This window comes from Monopterus albus, unplaced genomic scaffold (assembly GCF_001952655.1).
Source record: "Monopterus albus unplaced genomic scaffold, M_albus_1.0 scaffold229.1, whole genome shotgun sequence".
NCBI classification, from domain to species: domain Eukaryota; kingdom Metazoa; phylum Chordata; class Actinopteri; order Synbranchiformes; family Synbranchidae; genus Monopterus; species Monopterus albus.
Genome location: NW_018128109.1, coordinates 335,575 through 343,615, shown reverse-complemented (window position 1 = coordinate 343,615; position 8,041 = coordinate 335,575). Strand labels below are relative to the sequence as shown.

Sequence of the window (8,041 nt, the reverse complement as noted above, 5' to 3'; positions counted from 1 at the left end):
TCCCACAAAATGATGTGTAATGGATAAAAAAAATGTGTTTATATTGATTAAGGGGTACAGGCATGGGTAAAAATTGATTAACTGTGGGTGGGCAGCAGGTGAAATAAAGATAATTAAAATACATAAGCAAAGGCTCAGCTTCTTTTATACCTGTAAGTTTGTCAAGCCTACATAACTGATACATTTTGTCTGGCTAACAGGATGTCACTCAGCCATCAATATAGACTAGGAGTCAGTGGATCAAAATGGATAATTTAAAAGCAAAAAAGTTCGTGGTGATGTTATGATTTAATCCTGGCTTCCTGTTATAAGCTCTGGTTTTGTAGGAGACTTCCACGATTGCTCTGCTGCACCAGTTCCAGCGTTCCCTCAGCCAATCAGCAGCTGATTGAATGCACCTGTGTTTCATTTCTCTCTGCCTACTTAACCTGTCCTACTTCCCAGTTGCCAGTAAGTACACTCCAGGCCTGTAGGTGGCGGTAATGCACCTTAAGGTGGCATGCAAACTGCCAATAAACATTAGAAGAAGAAGTTGCTGGAAAGTTATGGGTGCAGTACTCTCCAACCTTCTCCTGGCTCTGGTGTGTGAGCCTGTTACTCCAGCAAAGTTTTTCAGCCTGTCCAACTTTGTTTTGCCTACAACCTACCTGTGCTGTAAGTTTTGGTGATCTCCTGGTTTTTGGCCCAAGTTTGTTAAATGAGTTATTGTTTGTGCATGTGCTACTCCCCAGTTTTAGTTTGTGTACCTTTTTATTAGTGCACTCAGTTTGTTTTTTGTGTGACCACTGAAGAGTTTTGTTTTTGTTGTTGTTGTTACTGGAATTTGGTGCCTCTCCTGTTTATGTTACCTGAAAATACACTCGCCTTGCATCCTCTGCTATTCTGCAAAAGAAAAGGTGACTATAGGCTACTTACCTGGCATCCTCTGTCACCTGCAAAGTGAACCTGAAACTATACTTGCCTCTTATTCTTGTTTCACCTGTGAAGAAAACCTGATTGATTCATACTTGCCTGTGCCACTTCTCTCTGCAGCCATCTGGGTAGCCTTCAGTGTCCTCTGGAGTTTCCTAAATCCCATCATCTCCTGTGTGCGCCGCCATCTTCATCTGTGATGAGAAGGTAGCCACCTTATTTGATATCTTGTTAGTTTCATCTCCTTTTCTGGTTCCTGCACATCATCCTAAGCCAGACCTTCATGGTTAAGGCACTTCCATAGCCTTGCTGTCATAGTCATCCTCTGCACCGCCACCTCAGTCATTCATCTTTGAATTTGCGTCCCTTCTGGGTCTCCTCAGAAGGGTGGTGATGTGGAGGCAGAAAGCATAGGCAAAACCCCTCTGGAGGACAGGTGGGAGATTGGCATTGAAAGCAGAACCCACTCTAGAGAATGGTGATGTGGAGAACAGTGTCAAAGGGGCAGGTGGCTGGTTTCAAAGACAGAAATCCTCTGGAAGGTGGGTAGGAGGCCAGCAGCATGAGCTTGGCACAGAACACAGGTTAAGCAGGTGGCTGGGGAACATGACCACAGACTGCTGACCAGGCAGGACGTTAGAGCAGGTATGAGGGGTGTTATCTGGGCTGGCCATCTCATGGGCAGGCTGTGAAGCTTGTGTGATGTTGGCTAGGACCGCCAACTCATGGACAAACTTGAGAACAGATTGGACTCAGGTCAGTGTACCGGACTAGTGAGATACTAAGTGCAGAGGAGGGTTGTGGCTTTGGTGTGTGGGAGGGCTGGGACATAAGACACTTTAGGGTGTGATGACAGGAACACCAGGGGACTACTGCTGCTTGGGAACTTAATGGGGCTGTGACTCTGGGATGCTGGGGAACAGAGAAGGTGGTCACCTACAAGGGCCGTGTCTCTTCTTTGGGGCAGACTAGGTCTGGAGCAGCGCAGGAATTAGCAGTAACATAAGCCATTAGGGCTTGGGTGTACTGGCAGGCTGGAAACTGGCAGACTCAGAAACAGGATCATTTGGAGAGGCCTGCAAACTTGGAGTACAGTGACGCTGTCCACCAAGGCCACAACCCCAAGAATTTGCATATACTGCAGGAATAATACCCTTTCAAAACAAGTACAAGTAGCAGTTTTTCTGTCAGGGTCCTTGGGGTTTAGAAAAATAGAACTTAAGCTTTCACATAGATGGTCTATTTCCCTTAATTCAACAAAAAAATGAAACCGTCTTCTGGGTTCATATTGACCAGATTGTAATGTCTTGGTTTTAGAGTCAGACCCAAATACAGCACAAAGCCAGAAGGATGCAGTAAAGGGAAACAGAACTTTATTACAGAACTAAGACAAACAGAATAAACCCTGAAAGGCAGTGAGGCACACAAACAAGAGTGTGGCAGGGAACTTAACTATAACTGGAGTAACCTCAGGCTAAACTTTGGAATGTGAAAACACAAAGCTCAGGCAAATTCTTATAATAGGAACATAGGAACAAAACTAAAATAAGGCTCTCTCAACAGCCAGCCTCTGAACAGTGCATAAAACAGAAAACAGGAGCGCTAAATACAAAAAATAAATTATATTAGCAGAAGAAGGTGAACTAAACCCGGGAAGCATGAAACATGATGTACAGTATGAATACTAGAACAGAATACTGACCAGAAAGCCATGAGGGAGAAGAGCTTGTTTAAAGGGAGGGACATGGAAATGTGAGTCATGAATGCTGCAAGATGCAGGAGCACTTCTCTGATGTCAATCTGGCTGTGGGAGAGAGCTGGCTGTTGACTTAAATACAGAGTCCTTGATTATGTTGATGAGAGATGCTGTAGATGAGAGTAATTATAGCAGGACAGGTAAAGCTGGTGCTCAGAACAAGGAACACCTGGGTATACTACTTGCCAGACATGGACTGCTTCACAAGTCTTTTATAAGCACCGTTGTTTCCCCTCACTTGTGTCTTTTCCTTGTGTCTTAGTTCCACCCACATAAGATGTGTGGGGGAAAAAATGTGAGGAGAGAGGGCTTCAGGAAACATGTTAACAATATTAGACGTCCTTTCCTCTGATCCTTCATCTGAAGCATCCAGTTACCAAGTGATTGCTGATAGAGAGCTGTGTCAGTTCATAAAAAAATAACTGATGTGCTGTAAGAGACTTGGAACATCCTTGATCGATCGGAATGACTTCCGGGTCGACTGTGTACCAAGGGCATAGGAAGGATCCTATAAAGACTTGGGAAGCAGACATGGTTTTAACAGATCTCTTCAATCCGTGGGCACAGGCCTTTTAGCTGCAGCAGTGGTGAAATGTGCGACCTATATGAGGGCAGCCTGTAGTTTTGTTGTTGTTGTAATAGTCTGCCAAAGGACCAGAGGGCTTGTGTTTCAGTTTAGTATATTGTTTGCAGGTTTTGTTCCTGCAATGGTTCACTAAGAACCATTTACAGTATGTTTTTATTTTAATTGAAAACCTCTGAAGTGTAATATACAGTATGATTAGATTTTCTAATTCAACTGCATTACTATAATAGGTAAATCCATAATAAATGTGGATTTAAAATATAAAAAGTGACACAGTATCACAAAAGAAATATTGTAGTATATTTTCTGCACTCATGGCCAGAGATGCCATGTTTGACACACGTGTATATAGTCCACACAGCAGTTGGCTGTGTTACTGTATGCCTCTAGTGCTGAACAAGCTTTTTCAAAACAATATGGTGGATTTTCACATCCGTTCTAAATCCAGGGAGCTATAGAAGGTGCTTTTATAGACCCGAGTATAGCATCAACAAAAAGGAGACAATCACATTTTTAAATTATCTTCTTGTTCTCTTCTTCTTCAAAGGCAATGCTAAGGACATAAAGGCATAAGAGAGACCTCATGCCTTTATGCCAAAAGCAGCACTTTCGGGGTTAAATGTGTAATGCGTGTTATCCATTAAATCTTAATCTAACAGTTAATCACTCACTATGTAACTTAAAGAGAAGTTCTAAGAAATCAAAAAAGATATTAGGTATAAGTACATATAGGCTATATGCATCAGGGACAGAATTATAGGCTATCATACAAGAAAATATTTTTTAAAAAGCCTGCTGGAGGATCATCTTGTTACAACATAACCAGAAGGTGTAATATTATGGAGAACAGCTGTGTGACATGTTTAATCCTTTTGGACAATATATAGCAACTGGATGACAATAGTGGAATATAGTTTTCAGTAGCTAGTAATACTATAGAGTATATTCATAGCACTTACACTTCAAATATTAGTTGAAGGAATGTTTCACTTTAATTTTCCTGCATGCAAACAAAACATACAGTAGCTGCTCACCACATACAGTTTGGGTTCTTTTCCAAGTCCACAAAAGTTAATGGTAAAAACAGCAGTTCCTACTAGGCATTTTGTTTTCATAAAGACATCTTGACAAGTGATGGTAGGAGAACCATTATGTAAATCATAAAATGAATGACAGCTGCATGACACCAGGGTCGTGGGGTTGTATGACAGGGCAAAACATCTACCGCGAAAAACAGCAAAAGATTAAAAAAAATGTACAAAGTCACAAGCATTACTATGTAAATAGCATAAAAATCTTTCTGTAATTTTTTCATGTTGGAAGCTAAATTAAATAGATGCAGTGTGTATATATGTATATAGTTGATTTTAAGGCATTTTAATGTGGTATCTAGCATCACAGACTGGCCCAAAACTGTGTTTCCAAATGATTGCCACCCCAAAACAATTAAGCCCCAACTGATGTTTTCATGTGGCAAAGGGATGATGTCATGGTCTGCCACACCACGGTAGCTTAAATTTTAAAAGACTAGATAGTTTAATAATAGTGTTATAACAAGAGAATTGCTACATAATTGTGACCGTGTGTGTGTGATAAATGGACAAGTATGATGACAGTAGAGAGAGACGATGATTTAATATGGGAAATCTTAAGGCAATCACAAAAAAGTAGCATTTAAATGTCTTTCAGTTTCATTCTAATTAATGAATTGATTTCATTTGATCTCTGTGTACAAACTCACAAACCTATGTGAGCCCAATCATTAACAAGGGCCACTTGCGCTACATAATGTGCTGCATAATCACTGTGATGCATTAAATATAACTACCTCCGCTGATGAGGATAATAATTAAGGTAATTAACAAAAAATACTTCCATGTCAATACAGGCTATTTGTCTTCCCATAACATGAGTGTTGGTCTGTAAAAAGGGATGAAGGTGTTTGGGAACATAATCGGTCGCTTCATCTACATGCAGATTTAATTAATAAACTCTGATTTAATCAGAATATCGAATCTATAGAGGGAACCTGTGATGTAAGAACAGAGCTTTTGTCTTGCATTGTTATTGTATTGGCACCGTGCTTCTCTTCCTTACTCTGTATTCACTGACATCGTCTTCCATCGTCACACCCGACGATGCCATCATGGCCTGACCACTCAGCTCAACAAGAGCCGTCAGCTCCGGCCAGTCACAGTGACTGTACTTCGGGAGGCCTGAGAGGTCAAGCAGCTGGTCACACCCAGATCCCAGAGAAGTTGCCTCATGCTCAGGAGAGGACTGATCACATTCAGTCTTCAGGCTCCAAAGAGGAGATGAGAGAGAGCTCAGCCTGGAGCTGTTTTCTCTTCATCAGTGCACGCTAGTCCAGGTAACGATGTTTCACCTCTAGAGAAGACAGGATAGTCAAGGCACCGATAGTTTAGTGGTAGCAAGCTTTTGATTTTTCTGAAGGAATACAAAAAATATGATAAATTGGATCTGAACAGAGAAATAAACACACCTCAGCAGCAGTCCATAGCTCACCCTCCCCCAGTGAATTGACACCTTGTGCTACTTCCTCCCATGCCTGTCCCTTCTGCTCATTAATGGCTATGTTCTATTTATATTCAGAGAAGAAGAACCAAAAATGAGACTTTGTATCCTAACGTGCCTAGCAAGGAAATTTCACAGCAATGTAGTGTTATGATAAATGCTGTAGAATAATGTGAGCAATGCAGGCTCCTCTCAAAATAGTGGAAATGTCAGTTTCCTATCAAACATAACAAAGCCACATTGGTTAAATAAAAACTATGCTCTGGTGTGGTAGCCTACAGATGCTGAATTTGGGAAGAAGACAAAAAATGAAAATGAACAGCTGATGGCATAGTTTTCATAAACATAAAGCAAACTTTTTGACAAGGATCTCTTAGTGCTTGTTTTTTTGTTTTTTTTTAGCTTGTGTATTATGCAGCACACCTTGCAGTTGAAAAATAAGCTGTGTCAGTGCTCTCTGGTGGACAATGGAGATATAGCGTCTAAATCATTTTTTACATATTTTGGCATTTTTGTTCTGCAGCTTTGTGTTGACTTGACTTAATCATACATAAATCTAAGTAAGTACACAAAGGAAAGCAAAAATGTGCTAACTGGGTGCAGTATGGACAGGTTTGAGTTATAGTTTTGCTCATGCTGCAGAGAACAGATCCCAGAAAAAAAAGTGTTTTGTCTAGATTTCTTTTGCAATGAATAAATAAGGAACAGATGTTGTGTATGCATCAGTGGCAGTAGAAAAATGATCAGCCTATACTGCTTATACAGTACAAACAGAATGTCCTGCAGTACACTAATGATCATATATCATAGCATGGTGATGCTTAAGTACATTGGTCCATGTTTTTAATCATCATTATGATTTAACAGCTCTCACAGTAGATACCCCAATCTATCAGTTTATGCAAGAAACTCTATACCTGCTGTCTGGAGAACAACACATCTCTCCTGTTGTGAATCTCTCTGATCAGAGTCTGGTTTTCTTTCACACTGTAGTTGATCTTTCTCCTCCCCTTCAGATGCTTCACCTGCATGAAATCCAGTTTGGCAGCAAAGAGGGGACAGAAACCCCAGAAAGACAATGTGACAACTTGGGGGGAAAATAAGCCAGAATGCATTTGGAAGCGACAGATCACAGGCCAGGCAGCAGAGAGCCTCGTCCTCAGAGGACGTTTGTTGTAAAGGTTAGTCATTTTGTAGCAGTGAAGCTATTCTTCAATAGCAGAACAGTTTTATAATCAGGAAGGAATTCCACTGTGGCCCCACTGGTCCCCATGACGTTTTCCACCGGGGAGGCTGATCCCATCTGTTACTGTACAGGCTGATCCTACAATGACATATGAGACTTGGAGTTATGGGGATATCAGGAAGAAAAGTGTGTGTAGTTAGAGGTCAGGTTCGGTGGGCTGGAGGAGTTAATCATCAAAAGCTTTCTTTTTTTCCCCAGTTTGAGTAGAGGGCTCACTTGTTTGCGATTTGATATAGCTAAGGTATTACACATTTGTAAGGTATTATGCCAAAATTATGTCATTTTTATACATAATGACAGTTTGAGTGATTAGTCCCTCATTTAAAAAGCATAGTGATTTTACGCATGCTGACAGTTGTCGGCAAAAATAAATGGAAGGATAAATAAAATACAACGGGCATATAACATCTTTATGCAGCCCTTAACATGTTATCTTTTTCAGCTTATAGCCTACAACCAAACAATTCACTCGGCAATATTTAACACACATTTATAAAGTAAAAGAATATTCAGTAGAAATAGAATGGTTTATTGTATGTATATTTTGCATGCATGTTTCTTCTGCTCGCCAACATGTTGACAAGATTCCTATAAGCAATCTGTATTCTACTTTAAGGTGATGCCCTCCTGTCTTCATTCTGGGGAATATTAGGCTGTGACGAGCACAACACATTTTCATCATCGCAGTCAGAAATGTAATGTACTCCTTTGTGTTGCCTATTGTACCACCAGCTTTAATAAAATGTGATTTGTAATATATAATGAATACAACTCACAATTTATGCTACCACAAAGAAAATAACGCTATAGAAATACAATTGTGTTGTTGCATTCAGGGGCGCCTCGGAAATCTATCCCAAATCGTTCCCTTGTAAAACAAGTCAAGTCAAGACAAGTCAAGAATCTTTATTGTCATTATGCATGGCACAACGAATTTTTTTCCGGTAGGTGTCGGCTTAAAAGACAGACATATGATTTACTAAACACACAATTGTATAAGTCAATA

At 40.4% G+C, this 8,041-nt stretch overlaps 1 long non-coding RNA gene across 2 annotated transcripts; it reads left to right on the top strand.

Annotated features, from left to right (window-relative positions):
• Positions 1-465: 465 nt before the first annotated feature.
• LOC109971619 (uncharacterized) lies at positions 466-7,775 on the top strand. 2 transcript variants are annotated; one of them, XR_002276579.1, is made up of 6 exons: positions 466-654; positions 892-896; positions 1,033-1,119; positions 5,418-5,625; positions 6,806-6,970; positions 7,652-7,775. It is a non-coding gene; the product is annotated as an uncharacterized LOC109971619 (long non-coding RNA). The 2 variants fall into 2 exon arrangements; XR_002276580.1 differs by lacking the exon at positions 5,418-5,625.
• Positions 7,776-8,041: the final 266 nt, after the last annotated feature.